The sequence below is a fragment of the Astatotilapia calliptera genome, chromosome 14 (assembly GCF_900246225.1).
Source record: "Astatotilapia calliptera chromosome 14, fAstCal1.2, whole genome shotgun sequence".
NCBI lineage: Eukaryota > Metazoa > Chordata > Actinopteri > Cichliformes > Cichlidae > Astatotilapia > Astatotilapia calliptera.
The window spans coordinates 6,320,742-6,337,007 of record NC_039315.1 but is presented as its reverse complement, the minus strand read 5'-3'; positions in this window follow the sequence as shown (position 1 = coordinate 6,337,007).

Sequence of the window (16,266 nt, the reverse complement as noted above, 5' to 3'; positions counted from 1 at the left end):
AGATACCATCTGCCATGTGTTTGCATTCGCAGAAGTGGAGCTTCACAGCCCACAGCAGGGGCCAGGCGCACAATCACTGCAGAATATCACCAGATAATCACTGTGGAGCCTCAGGAAAACGTACCGAGCGTAAACAAAGAAAGTATGTGTACATAGCTGCCCGTTTTCAGATTTACTGTAGATCTGTTTAGTGTGTTTGTGTATATATGTAACTGTATAGATGCATGTTCTGTCTCTCCAACCACATTGCAGTGATGACCCCTATCTAATCAGCGACACAGGAGTTTTTGTGACGTTTAAACAAAACAGAATGGGCTGTGGGGAAATCTCAGGCAGATGTGGAGTAAAGACACTGATGTCTTCATAATGATATCTGTATTTTTTTACAACGCTTGCCCACCTCCTTCTTTCTCTCTCCCTCATGCCAGTTAAACAAGCTAGATCCGTGAACAATGTGCTCCATGCTGCAGGCTTCTCTTCCCTCTTCCCTGCTCCATAAATTGCAGTTCCCGGGGGACCGCTGGAAAGACAGTACAACTGGGAGCCAGATAGAGCTGTCTGAAAAGGCTCCAGCTTCGAGTTAGGCATGCTGAACAAAAGTCCATCAACCATAAAGTTAAATGAATTTATATTTTCTCCACCACATTTGGTTTGTCTGCACTCTAGATGGTGACAGTCATTGTGTTATGGCCGAGCAAGTTTGCAGCTGTGCATGTGGTCTCTTGATCAGGGCAATGAAAGGCAGTTTACAGCCTTTTAAAAGGTATTAAAAACCTCTCTCTAAAGTGGCATATACTTCATGGCGTGTGTGTTCCCACGATTAATGTCTGAGCGCAGCATGAGACCGCTGGACATCCTTCCTCATTTTGCCTCCTTGCCTTAAAGGACTGAAGCCACTGCTGAGTTGCAAGCTGATGATGTAAATGACACACTGAATAATGCCATTGGGGGGTGGTGTGAAACTGCGTGCACCTCCATCTTCCAGCACCATGAGCGTGCTTCTTTTTCTAGGTCTTTGCTATGTGATTGCAATCAAGAAGCAATCGCATAGTCACCCGAAGAAAAGGTGTATGCGGATGTTTAAACAGATCAAATATTATGACAAAGAAGACAAGATGAGGCATTTTGTTTTGTTTTGAATATCAAGGAAAGCTGAGCATCCGGGACAAATTGGTTAAAAGAGAGAAAGGGCAGGTTGAAGCTCTCAGGGACACGATTAGGAACAGTCAGGCAGCTCAAGTTTACTTCACAATTAGTGCTAGGCAGTTTGGGATCAGGAGGAGAAGAACTCAGCAGACCACCAACTGCTGCTACAGGTGCAGTATCACACCAACTTTTTCAAATGGTTTTATAATGACTAACTCATCCCAGGTGCTTGTGATTGGATACACTTGCAGGGTCAGGGCAACAGAGTAGCACAGCCAAGATGACCCTGACCTCTCAGAGAATCATATTCTCCAGCAAGGCTGTGACAATAAGCTTCAGCTGACGTTACTGCGTGTAGTTAAATCAACAACCTTGAGCTCCTCCACCCAGCTGACTATTGTTCTGATTTAACATTATCGAATGAAGAGAACATGTCTCCACGGTGCTTGCCTCGCTTCATTGGCTCCCTGTACATTTTAGAATCAATTATAAAATTTTATTGGTGACCTATAAAGCGCTGAATGGACAGGCCCCAGGGTATCTGTCAGGCCTACTGCAGCCTTATATGCCCCCTAGAGCTCTTAGATCGGTGATCTTTTGCTCTTGGCCGCACCAAGGTCGAGGCTGGTTCTTAGAGGTGTGTTTGCAGTTGTGGTGCAGAAATTGTGGAATTATTTGCCTCTCCACATTAGACAGGCTCCTACCCTCAATCTTTTTAAATCTTATCTTAAAACACATCTCTACTCACTGGCTTTTAATACTGCATGAGAGTTATTTGCTTATTTGTTATTTGCTATTTGGCATTGATGTTAATTAATATTGCTATTTTATTGTGTGTTATTTCATTGTGTAATTTGTATGTTTGTACAGCACTTTAGTTAACACCACTGTTGTAAATAAAAGTTGCTATATAAATAAATAAACTAAAATAAACGAAATGTATTCTGACTTAAAAAAAACAAACAAAACAAAACTCTCCTGTGGATTGAAGTCAGGTTTTGTAAGGTCTCAGATGAAAAGACTTTGACTATGTCTAAGATTAACAATGTTTAAAAAAAAAACTATATAAATGCTACAACCAAGCTCATAGAGGACTCATTTTTACGTTATTCTTTGATTCTTTTCTTTTGTTTATTTCATGATGATGATGATGAATATATGTGAAAAGTAGATAAAACAATGAGGAGCTTTTGTAAGTAATTTAAATGCCATGGTGCAGCCAGGGGAGTTGCTGGCTGTTACTTTTCTCTGAAAAATATGCTACTTGTAGCTCGAAAGCGTTATATGGCTTTAATGATGCTTTAATGAAGTTACTCTTGTGCACTAGTGCACCACCACACCATCACAGATGCTCTCTTTTTAACCTTCTTGGATTATTGAATTGAGTAGTCTTTTAGAGTGATGAATGCTGGATGTTTTGTTTTGTTCGGTGTTGTGTTCAGCCACATTACCCTCGTTATTTCTTGTTTTGCTCATGCCAATTTTTTTTGTTTTATTATATAGCAATGTTAACTACATTTTAAAGGGTATTGCGGTGTATTTAAAAATGGGTTAAAAAAATCTTACCTATGTGAAACTATGTCTTAATGCTCTTAGCAGCTCATACTTGTAAATAGGTGTGACTGGTTAAATGAAAAAAACACACCTAAGCAACTATTTTTCGTCTAATTTTGCCCTTTTCGAACTGTATCTGAAGGAATTGTTTTTTATATTTAATAGTTTTTAAAACTTGGTGCCTTACACAAACTCCTCGTCGTGTTTATTTTCTTTACTGCTCATGGTGAGCTTGCACACACATATTTGCTTTAATAAAGGACTTGCTTGCCACTGAATGGCCTGTTTATCAGCATGTGGCTGTCAGGGAAATTTATGAGATAATGAGATTTTAGATTTTTTTCTTAATGAAATTCTTTGGCTGCAGAGGATATTAGCTGTGGTGGATCAACCTTTAAAGACTTTTTTTCCTTTCTTTTTTTTTTTTTACCTCTTTCAACAAGAGGCAAAGGCAGGCCAGTTTTCATTTTGAGGGTAAACTAAATCCACTGCATGTCTACTGCACTGTAGTGAATGCACACAGATTAGTTTCCAGCTTGATTCAGAATTGCCATTTTGATTGTGAGGAATGGTGGAATCACATATTGATGGAGTTTATCTCTTCTGTGCATATAAGGGCCAACCTCCGAGGCCCCCGTCCAGCCATCAGCTCATTAAGCCCGGGGAGTTCACACCTCTTGCCATGTTGGGCCCAGCTGTGTCCCCTCAGTGTCCAAGCTGGCTCAGTGTTCAGGAAAGGCTGCCAGCTTCACAGGCACAAAACAGGCCAGGCCCTCTGATCTCTGCTAGAAATGCTATGAATCACAGCGTGGAGGTGATGGTCCAAAGTGCTCATTAAAATGGGCCATAATAAATATGGAGGGAATGAAAGGGTCTCTCTACCTGTCAGCCTGGGACAGTTAATGAGGGGAGGCTGTTAGACGTCACTAATGACTGATGATTAGGAAAACAGTGGAAGGTGTGTTAACAAACATTTAACTACAGATTGGCAGTCGTAAATGTTTCACGGCTAAAATGGGCACCACAGAAGGGCCTTGTCTGAAGTGTTTAATCCAATTCAGCTTGACTCAAACAGATTTTAGCATCACATAGTGTCACTATGCTTTTAAATGTCAGTGAAAGTTAATGTTTTAACGCTATTTTAGCTCGTCTTTTTATCAGCAAGAGTCCAACTAACACATGAAAGTTGGTGTAAAGGTGGAAGGGGCTGTTGGAAGTCATTGCCTTCTTTTAGAAAAGTGAAATAGCATACCTGGGGGGGCACTCACTTTATGAGTGCTTTTGTAGTTTTGATAGGACTTTTTTTAGATGACAATTCATTCTCTCTAGTCATTGATCAGGTAATCACTGCATTTAAAATAAGAGTCCTCGTTGAAAATCATGGAAGAAGCTCACTTAATATCTTTGGAGAGTTTTGCAACTTTGCAACTTGAGTCAGTGATAACTTCACTAAGAAAGTGTCATCATTCATCATTTTAATAAAGTAAGAGTAAAGTAAAAGTGCCAAAATTGTGGATTTTCCAGCTTCTCTCAATGGTGTGGTTTTCTAAATTACATCAGTATGAACTTTATACCTGTAGGTTTGGGATTAATCGTCAAAAGAATAAGTGTAAAGTCTTGGGCTCTCAAAACTATAGTGACTCATATTTATGACTTTTTCCTATTTAAAATAATAAAAAAATGTTTAACTAATCAACTTTCATGAGTCATGGTACAAAGCAGATAACACAACTTTGTATATATAAATATATCCAATATATTTATATGTATAAAGTATAATTTTTTAAAATCTCAGCACTGCATCAGAACGTGATCCATAGCCACATTCCTTCCGGAGCTCAGGAACAAGACACACACAATCAGACAAACATGCTCATATTCATTACCAGCACTGGCCAGCTGCAGAAAAGCTAATATTGGGCTTGGTGGTTGGGTTTGTGCAGGGTGGATTAGAAAGCACCATCCTGTGAAAGAGCTCTCTTATCGCCTTGCAGACTGAACCCCCTGCTGCAGGTCACCATTCAGCATCAATCCAAAGACGGCTTTCACTGTGCAGCCAGGTGGATGCAACATAACTCAGGAGTCAGCCAGTGTAGTCTGATGTGTTTACCTTCCAGATAGCCAAGATTTAATATTTCAAAGCACAGCTGACATCTTTCTGGATGATGTGTGCTCATGTTGATGAAAAATAAAGGGGAAGATGATCATAGTGTTGCTCTTTATGTTTGGAAAAACAATGAATCAAGTTTAGTTGATGCTGACATAAAAATGTATAACCTCAGCGAGTTACAAATTAGCTCATTTCAGCTGAAGCTGTCGCCTTCTTCTTCTTCTAGGACATTCTCTTGCTTTGCAAAAATAAAGACATGAGCACCGTTTTCTATGTTGAAAATAAAATAGAAGGAAAATAAGGAATCTAATGAAGAAAAAGAGACGTGCAGGCCTGACTGGATTAGAGAGCGCCTGTTTTTCCTCTCCAAGTCAATGCACTCCTTGACCAGGACAGATAGATAGTGACGGCCTGCCAGTTGGTTTTCATTACATCTTCTGCATTTCAGACCTACTCAAAAAAAGAGAAAAAGAAAAACGGTATCCATCCCTTCTTCCCGCCCCCTCTCATGTGAACACACTTTTCCCTCTGAGGGAAAGGTACAAATTGTTCCTGAAAGTGAAAAAAAAATTGCCAGAGGGGACTTTTTTCAATGTATTTTTCTAATATCCTCTTCAGACTTGAAGTCTCCCCCTGCCTGCCTTTTTTCTTTTAAGTAAAACCCCGTCATGTACCCCATGGGGGCTCCAGTGGAATGCTGCTTCAATATAAGATCTGTAACTTTGCATTCACCCCAATGCATGGCTACGTGTGTCCAAATGGGTTTCCATATGGGGGGAGGAGGAAGGCGACTGGAGGGAGGGGGAAAATTTCAGTCAGTGATATGGGAACAAGGTGAAACTGTGCTTTGTTTGTTGCCCTCTGCGCATACCATGACAAAATTGGAACAGCAATAAAATAAGGCACAGATGTGCATTACTGGCTCAGACTTCAATTGTCCACAAGCTGGATGGAGGCCTGGTCAAATAGTATTAAAAGTTGGATGGTCTGACTCCCTTTCTCCCCCCACTCTCCCCCCTAAAGGCTTGTTATCTCTCCAACATGCTGTGCTGCCTGGATGCCAGCATAGCACACCGATAACCACAACCAGAACATCTCCCCTCATAGGTCTCCTCACCCTCTTCTTCTTGAGTCACGCCATGCTACACCTACGGGAGCGGTGCACTTCAAAGAGAATAAACTCGCACACACATCAGAGCCACAGCAGGCTGATTTTCAGCGGATAAGACAACTCCTGTCTGTTCTTCGGGAAGCATTGCCCTTTGACCTTCTGGCTTTAACTCTGACAAACTGAACTGTTCATTATTCCAATCAATCAGAAATTCCTTCCTGAGTTTGCCTTCCTGTTTTAGATCACTGAGAATTAGCTGCATCATTTGAAGCTGCAGGAAAATCAAAAACATGCAAAGCAACATGGAGGAAACACACAGACATTTGAGCAGCAAATATGCCATGTAGAGAAAAATAACAATGGATGAATCTTAAATCAGCTTTAAACACATCAGCAAAAAGCACCAGAGGCCTTGAAGATGTTTTTGTATATATATTATAGTTATAAAACTCCTCCTGTAGCTGTGAAAGATGTTCTGCCAAACTTCACTTCTGCTCTTCATACTGAATACAATGCCAGCTGTCAAGGCTTGGGCTGAAAGGTTTTCCATTTGCTGGGCCATATTGTCAATAAAAACCATTGTGATAGCCTTCCATCTGCTTTGTTTCTACGTAAGAAAAAGCAACACAGTCCATGGACCCATAAATCTTGGATGATTATCACCAAACACCCCGGCTTTCCAAATGTTCTGATTTGTTGGATGTATAAACTAGGCGCACATTTAGATGCAGACTTTTATGAACCCCAGCTAACCCTCTAACTGCACATTTAAACAGCATAAAGCCAGAAACTAAATCTATATATACTTTTATTATAAAATAAAAATTAGAAATAAAAGATATCATGCAGAGACTTAGCCTGACTTAACCTACAGATGTTTATTTTTTATTCTAAACTAGTTCCAGGTCACTTATCCCTTTTTTGATTTGCCAGTATTTTCATCTTTGTTTTTACCTCATGATGATTCTTTGTTTGTGTGTTTTTGTGTGAAAAAAAATTGTCAGGAAGAGAAAGGGGAAAGCAAAAGACAAAGTAAGTGGGCAATTATTCTGCATCTTTAGCCAAGCAGAAGAGGGACAAGTATGGGAACTGTATAAAGCGAGCAGCCTGCTGATTTTTCCAGATAGCATATCTGCTTCTTTAACTCTGCCATGAAGGGTTTGTAGGGGACCCAAAGCCTTCAGCAAGCATCAGTCTGTTGATGCAAAGCAGACCAATTACTATCCCCCCCCCCCTCCAAATTGCAGAAGATATTGCCTGCTCAGCCTTACGCTGAGTTTGACTCTGCATCACCACTATGTACATGCTGGACTCTTATCTGCTGTAGCAGAAAAGCCAAAGATAGGGATAAAGAGCTGCAGAACTGCTAGGATGGGAAACAGGATCGCTTAAATGACACACAGACAAGTAATCTCTACACTAATCACTCTAATTAGTTCACTCAAAGCCAGGCTCGGTCAGAGTTTTAGCCTTAAGGCATCCTTTTCGTTTAATCTTTAGCAGTTAGCTCTATTAGCGAGGGGAAAAAAGAAGAAGAAAAGAAAATCAAGTAGTATGTGAACACAGCTGATAATGATTATTAAAACATGAATTACCATTAAAAAATAATCCCCCTCTCTTTCTTCCTGTTAAAAGGGTTTTTTTCCTTCTCACTGTTGTCAAAGCGCTTGCTCATAGGAGGTCATATGATTAGTGCTAAAACTACATTTTGAAATAGACAAAAACTTCAAGAGTTTTAAAGCAGAATGAACAATTTATATGGCAACCAATTAGCTTCTATAATTGTGGCAGCTCACAAAGCTTCATGTATCTTTAACATTGAGATTTATAATGAATATTCAAGGCCCAGCCCACTTCATTGGCCAAACAGTGAAGAAGCAGCAAGTAGATCGTGGAACATATAACAGGACTTCAAAGCTCAATCACTGCATGATTCACAAATGGTATGCCTATCCAGTCGTAGTGGTGTTGGTATATTTTAGACTCCACCCTCAGCTTAAAAAAAACAAGTTCTGCCACCCGCCATGATGCAGATGGCAAAACCCTTCTTTCTGTGTAAAGGTAAGTTTAAAATAAGGGGGTGGAAAATCAGGCAGATGACAACCCACTAACTGGTCAACAGCTGAATCAAAGGTGTATCAGAGTAAACTGGCATGTAATCATGCCAGTGGACCGATGCATAACATCTATGTGGACATTAACATCCAGTGAAAGAAGACTGCTGGTGCTAACATTGCTAATAAGTGCTACTGATTTCAGCAGGATCTGATGAATCATTATCATAGAGTTAAATTAACTTCTGCTTGGCATCACTGTCCTACGGCATGACCCTGTTTCTGCAAATCTTTAGCTGTTAGGTAACCTAACCAAAAATTTGCTGCTGTGCATTAACAAAAAAATATCTACGCTTTGGTCTCATCTCTCCAAAGGTCATTGTTCCAGAAGTCTTGTGATTTGCTCATTGCTCGTCTCTGCAAACACGTTGTGCTGCCATGTTCTTTTTAGAGAGAAGAGGCTTTCTCAAGACTTGTCCAGTCTTTTTTATATCGTCACTGTCTGAGATTGTTTAGACATCTGCAGAGGACGGATAGTCAATACATTAGACAAAGGATGTTGACTGTGGAGCTGCCAGGCGGGAGGAAAATAGGAAAACCACAAAGATTATTCATGGATGTAATAAAAAAAGAACACATAGAGGGATGATGGGACAGGAGAGGATGTTATGGATAGGGTATGGACAGGATCTGCTGTGGCAACCCCTAAAAGGAGCAGATGAAAGAAGAAGAAGAGGAAGAATGTTATCATGAACTTTAATACTTAACATGCTAACTGAGCCCTGTAGAGTATGAGAATCAGACCTTGAGTAATTTGTAATTTCTCAGAGCACTGCACAGTCTGATCTTGGGGAGAATTTGATAGGACATCCACTCCTGGGAAGGATGTACTTGAAAATAAAAATTTTGGATTCTATGTGACTATAAATGCAAAACTAAATGTTTAATAATGTAACAAAAACTCAAAGTTTACTTCAGCTGTAGCAGCAGAAGCTGATTTGTGTGATGTGCCTTTCAGCTGTTATTATGACCACATGGAGGAGCTTTTAGCATGAAACAGATAGTGCAGTAACTGCTGCTTCATGTTGTAGCCTGCAATTCTGTAGGAACAGTAAGATGCATCCAGTTCAATCTAGCTGTATAGCTTTAGTGCGGACTGTTAAATTTCATAGTGTGATGGTTCCTTAACAGTTCTGAAAATTAACTAAGAGACTTCAGAAGCTCCACATGCAGTTGTAATCTACTCTCAAAGAGCAGTTAAGCTATGACCCCATGACAACATATTTAGTTTGTCAGAGCACCTTGAAGTGGATTCATACACGGTCAGTTAACGCCCATAATAAATTTCAGAAGCAAACATAGTTCAGGGTGAAGCATTAATGTTCATCTTTGATGCATGGAAGAAGAAGTGAACAGTGGTAGGTGTGTGTCTGTCTTTGAGAGTCACCCAAGCGAGTGGTGTGTAGGGAGCCTGTGGGCCCCTGCTTCAGCAGGTTGCGTTTGAGAGCTGCTGGTGCTGTATGACTGTCCTGCGGTGTGAGAGTGAGGAGCTTGAATCATCCGGACCCCCTGCCGCAGCTCCAACATCTGCTTGCCCACCATAACCAATCAGAGGGGAGAGCTCAGAGCCGAGACAAATCGGCCTGTTCGGTGATCTTTTCAAGGGATCCTGGTGGAGGGGTCAGAACAAAAGACAACCCCCGCCACCTCAAAACCCTCCTGCTGTATCCACCCTCTTCATCCTCCCCACGGCCTTCTGGCTTTGATATTTTAGACTCCTGCATGGAGGAAAAGCCTTCCCTGTTCATACTCTCTCACACACCCCATGTCCACACAAATACTTCACTGGGTCATGACAGAAAAATGACGTTAGTTGAAGTATCCTAAGCATGAGTGACATACAGTGCATTTGTGCGAGTCCTTTCTTTTCTTCGCTTTCATAGGACAAATTGAGGTATTGACATGCTGGAGTTTGTTGCCCTCATCTTTTCAAACTATCTATCTCATTGCTCATCTCTTATCTAGACATTCTGGCTCTGAGCTGAGATAAACTCTGACAGCCTGAGGATACGCAGGCGTCAAGCAAGCCAATAGGCAAAGCAACTGCAGTTTTCCAAAATGAGATAAACAGATATGCAAGTCACATAATAAATCACAGTCCTTAAGATCCTGAGCTGGTTTTAAGGCCAGTGTTACATTTTATTTGTGAAAACAGACACAAAGACTGAACCAGACGGCCTGGATCCAGACAGTCTATCCTCTGGCCAGCCCATCTAAGCAGACTAAAGACGTGACTCCCTTTGAACATCTGAGGAATTGGCAGAAGTGCACGAGGTAATTATGTGATACTGTAACAGAGAGAGAGAGAATGAAGAGACAGAGGGCATGTGTGTATGTAACAAAGAGCCTGTTGGTACAGTGGATGCCCGCACAGGGATGACATTCACTCCATCTCGGTGATAGCCCGTGACCAGCTAGAATTACCTTGTGCTGAAATCTGGCCATATATTCCATTTGATGCTGCTGCTTCTCAGAATGACTTCAAACAGTAAGAAGTTGAGCTGTTTCTGCCAAAAGTTGCTGAATTGAAACATATAAATCATGCTGAACAGATATACAATACCTCCATTTCTCTGTTCCTGAATGGCTCTTCCTGATGCTCACAGAATACATGTGAAGCAGCGATTTTAGAGAGTGAGGCGGGGATTGTTGCTCTTTTGTGATGACTCTTCAGTGAACCAAAAACCAGATAGATAACAGGATCTTTTATCAATCAAGTACATAAAGCAAACAGTAACCAGCAGTGCACAATGGCTGTGGTTTACTTTACTCGGTTTGATCTCTAAAAGCATCTCAACAGTGATCGGGCTCATTAAGAGGAAGGCCGCCAGAGCCTGCTGGGTTCTGGTTTCAGAGCAGATGTGCCTGGGTATAGGGGTCCACCTGATGAAGCCTCAGCCAGCTGCCCTCCTGAAACAGGTGTCTAATGGCTATAAAAATCAGGTTCGCTCAGTTCACTTGTGCTTTTTGAATTTGCACATTAGTCAGTCCTCTCCCCTTTATCCTCTGCTGTCAGTTCTTATTTATCTAATTGGTGTTACTGGTGAAGAGGCACTGACCCGCCGCCCTTCACCTCTTCCAGCAACCTTTCTCCCTCCTCCACACGGCCCTGCCTTGGCCCTCTCCCCAGCCCTTAGACCTCATGTCTCCGACTCCGTACGTGCAGGCTCGCTGCTAATTTTATGCGCTTCTGCACATTGAACTCTGGTTAACCCCTGGTAGTGATGCGCTTCGCTCCTAACAGATCAGAACTGGCTGTCTCATCGCTGAGAGACTGAAGGGTGCTGTAGATTCATAATACTGACCGAGAGAAACAAAGAAGTCGAGTTTGAAAACTTGTTCAAACCAAGCATCAGAATGGGGAAGAAAGGTGATTTAAGTGGATTTGAAAGGCATCAATTCACTGGATGAAAATACCTTGATGATCCCATAGGTCTGAAGAGAATTCTCAGACTGTTTCAAGCTGTTAGAAGGTCAACTATACCTAGAATAAGAGCATCTCCGAACACACAAAACACTGAACTTTAAAACAGATGGGTGACAGCAGAAGAAGACTGTATCGGCTGCTTCTCCTGTCAGCTAACAACAGGAAATTGAGGGTGCAATTTCCAAAAGCTCACCAAAAGTGCACGCAAGAAGATTGGACAAATCTTGTCTGATAAGTCTCAAGCTCTGTTGCAACATTCAGATTGTAATGTTTTGGTGTGGACAACATGAAAGCATGGATTCATCCCATTTTTATATCAACGGTCTATGTTGGTGGTGATATCCTCTTGGCACACTTTGAGCCCATTAGTACCCTTAGCATTGTTTAAATGCCACGGTCTGGCGGAGGATCAAAGCTGACCATGTCCCCCTTTATGAGCACAGAGTACCCATCTTCTAATGGCTGCTTCAGGTAGGACAATACAGCGTCACAAAGCTCAGATCAGCTCAGACTTGTTGCTAAAAACATGACATCGAAATCTCAAATCTTATACTCAAATGGCTTGCACAGTGACCAGATCTAAACCAATAGAGCACCTTGAGATTTACATTATGTATTTGCAGCCTACAAATCAATCAAGTGTTGGCATCATATTAATACTTGTTAGAGCTAAAATCTCTGGCGAGTGTCTCCAGCACTTTGTTGAATCCATGCCATGAACAATTACAAATTAAGTGCCTAATAAAGTGATTAGTGACTCTCAGTACTTGCAAGGGAGAATTCAGAGAACATTTCACGGTATCAGCTATAAGCTATTCTGGCTGTTATGTGCCTTTGATTTGTCAGTCGTGCTGAAAAAGCTGAGATAGGATTATCTCGGTCAGTGAACTCAGGACTGTGCATTATGACATTTAGTTGACAATGCAAACCATGGCAAAGAAAAAGAAATCACGAATTCCTACAATTCAGGGACATTACATCCTCAAATTTAGTTCTTAAATCACAGTGACGTCCCCAAGATTGATAAAATGCTACCAAAGGCAAATCCCACATTAAAATTCAATATTTACGCTCTCTTCTTTGTGGCAGGTTTTCTGGATGCAGAAATACAAACATGGGTTCGCTTCCATATATGTGACACTGTCTTAAAAACGGGCATAAGCACATTTGTTTTCAGGTCTGGTCTTTCCAGGAAGATATTATTGGTGTTTACTGGATTTCAAACATTTAAAGTGACAGAAATAGTTAAGAAAAAAAAAAGGGGGGGGGGGGGGGGGGGCTTGGAGTGGTTTTGAATATCGCACTGTCAGTTTTGAAAAGTTAATATGCAGGTGTGGTCAGATGTTTGGGGAGGTTGGTTTCCATTGCCTTAAGAGCATCTCTAACCATAAATAACACTTAAAAATATCACCATAAGCCAAGTGGTTATACACAGTACTCTGTTTCCTCAAATAAAGCTTACTTACAGACCTCATAAGCTACAGAAAGAATCAGAATACGGTGCTGATTCCTAGATTTATGTTTAAAGACCGAGCCATCAACATGCTGAACAAACATGCATTTGAGAAAAAAATGTAATCACCTAGCTTAGACAAAACGTGAAATGTCTCTGGCTAGGAATCTTTAAACTAAAATGGTTCACAATTTACACCTTTGGACGCTGTAATCTATATGCAGTGCTCCAACCTGTCATACGCAAGAAGAGGAGAAAGAACCATGTGGTTTTTCAGCACAATTAAAGGACTGGGTTGGGATAGCTCACAAGGTCACAGAGAGAGCAAAACACTGCCCTGCTGGATAGAAATATCTAAATACCTGACATCAACAATGATATAAAGACCAGGACAGTGTGGAAGTGTGGAAGGCTGACAGGAAGAAAGGCCTGATTTTACTGTTAAGAGGGAGTTTTGAAATGGAGAAAGCAGAGAAGACTACAGCAAGAAGGAGGAGGGGGAGGAGTCGAGCGGACTGCCTGAGAAACGCAAACTGGCCCACTGAAGGAGTTTCAGTCAGGAAGGCACAGTGGCTGGTGGGTAATTTATAGCACAGAAAGGCTTGTAGGGTGAAAAACATTATTTTAGCGGCCCCCACATCCTAATAGAAGCCAGATGTGGAAGGATTAACAAAGACCATTCCCCCCTTCTCTTTCTCCCTCACTCTGCCTCTCCCTCTCTCACCCACCTCTCTTTCGTCTTCTCCCTTTCTAGCTCAAGTCCCTACTGTCTCATTTTCTTCCACTCTTCCTTTCATACTCAGTGTCAGGCTCGCCTCCACTACGCATGCATATTTTTCCTTCTGAGTGCGAGATGCACTGGGAATATGAGAGCAGTCAACACTCTGGTTTTTGAGGTGAGACTTAGGAAAGCATCAGTGAACCTCTTCAAACAGATCCTCTGTTTATTCCCGCTCCCTGCTCGTGTGCAAATGGGTGCTTTGTGGTTGCTGATGTCACTTTACTCTAGGGGTTGGTCGGGGTTGCCAGGCCACATGTCAGGCAGCAACAAAACAGGCTGGCATCACTTTACCCACTGCTATCAGGATGTAATTTGTTTCTCTTCTCAGTGAGCTCCCCGGGCCACTTTAAAGGTCTGATTATACAGTGGAGATACTGTTGTAATGCGGCGCCACAACCTTCAAAAGCTCTTTATAGCTGTGAGATGGTGGCAGCATCACAAAAGCCATTACCTGGCCGGCTTTGAAGAAAAACCAACCAAGCCACGACACAGCAGACGTGCTGAAACCCATATCGAGCGGGCAAGCCAAATGCAGGAGCTAAAGACAGTTAGATGAGAAAGTGGGACAGATGTTTCAAGTCTGTTTGAGTGCATTAATCACTAAAATGTGCTGAGTGAGAGTGCTGCCAATGAAAAGGTTCTGTGTTCCTTCCAGCAGAAAGGTATCGGTTCCAAAGTCAACACATTATGCAAATTGAATACGATTATTTTCGCTCTTCCCTCAGCGCTTACATCATCACCTGGGAATAAAAGCTTGATGTTGCAACTTGTGCCGCAGCCTGAGAAGATCTCTGGCTGCGGGATGAAGGGTGTCGAGTCAGGGCAGGTGCTCCTGGGAAAGTTTGCTATGTGTGAGCTTTCAACAAACAACTGTCTTTGCTCACATTTTTTGATGCTGCATATTTGCTATGGAGTGCATAGGTATGCACCTTGTTTGTTTGTTTTTTTTACAATTCTCAACGTACTATTTCTGCATTTGCATGTGTTTAAATGCGAGTGTTTTGGTAACTTTTTCGCCTGTGGTTGCTTGTGCATGTGTCACATGCGTGTGTGTGTCTGAAAGCAGCAGGGGCAGGAGCTCAAAGAATGACAGCGTGTCTGTGGCGGTCAGAAACTCAAACCCTCTGATCTCGTCTCAGAGTCTCCTGCCTCCCAGCTGTCACTGTGCCTCTGGCATCCCGCTCGGCCTCTCACCCCCTCCCGTTCCCTTTGAAGGCAGCTACCCAGGAAATTGAAAGCTGTTTTCAAACAAAGACAAGAGAAGAGAGAAGAGCACAGACACTGCAAAAATGGGTAGTTTGAAAGGGATGTGATGGAGAGGTTTATGGTTCAAAAAGTTCTTCATAGAAGTGAACTGAATTTTACTGTGAGTGCTGTTGTTATAGAGTCGAATCACTCTGAGAGTCTTAAAGTTATTTTGTCCGATTAGCGTTATTAGAAAGACTTGGTCCTCTTGTAATACTTGATCATCTTCACTAATAAATTGTTCATTAACCTTCACATATTTACCAGTAATAAACAACAAAGCAGTAATTAAGGATTGCAATAATCATCTGATGTTTGTCTTAAAGCATGTGTAAGTAGGCAGATGGAGTGGTTGTGGTTTTTCACAAGACTGGTAATGTGTACTTTTTTCTCTCACTGGTTAGTTTAATTTTTTACATGTTTTCTTTCACTTTCAGTAGCTGTTTGTTTAGGTTAAAGTACCAAAAATCATTTTTTTAAGATTTAGAAAAATAACAGTGATTAAGGTTAAAATGTGACTCAGTTCAGGTCAATTCAGTTTTATTTATGTAGTGCTGAATCACAACAACGGTTGCCTCAAGGCGCTTAATACAACAGCTCACTGCTGACCCTGAAAACACACTGGATGCACCTTGTCGTCATCAAGTATGGATTAAGACAGACTCAGCACACTAACAGCAATTTTACAGTGTTTATTGAACAGAGAGCTTTGGAGCTTCGGGGAAAGATTTAGCAACAAGAACGCAACCAGTATCACTGTTAAAGAGAAGAGACAAAGACAGAAGTAGTCGAGGTAAATTCAGACTCATTTTGCGATTAGAGTTATGTGACTGAACAGTCTTACTTGTCAGTTCCCACAACTGAACCACAGGAAGTGTTACAAATGGGAAGGCTGTTATCCAAGGTGACTGGTGGTGGGCAGGCAGGTGAGTAGCTGGCTGGCGGTGAGAGCTGAAGTCCTCTTTAGGAGTGCAAATAAACAAGAGCAGGCTTAGAATGGGCAACTAGGAGGCAAGCAGAGAAACGGGGTTAGTGAAGGCAAAACACTAGAACTAAAGGTTATCAAGGAGGGGCCTGATTATCACCATACAGGCGTTAACAGTCTGGCGGATTTCTACAACACCATCCAGCCTTTGAATACCAGAAGCTTGACAAGATGATTCAGAACACATGTGGAAGGACACCCAGTGTGGGGAAGCTCTGCCCGAAGGTGAACTAGCAGGAACCAGCCCACAGCTACACCTGAGAGAGAGAAAGATTTTACCGATTATATTTACTGATTACTTTTATTTTTTAGACAACTTGCCACAAATAATTAATATTTT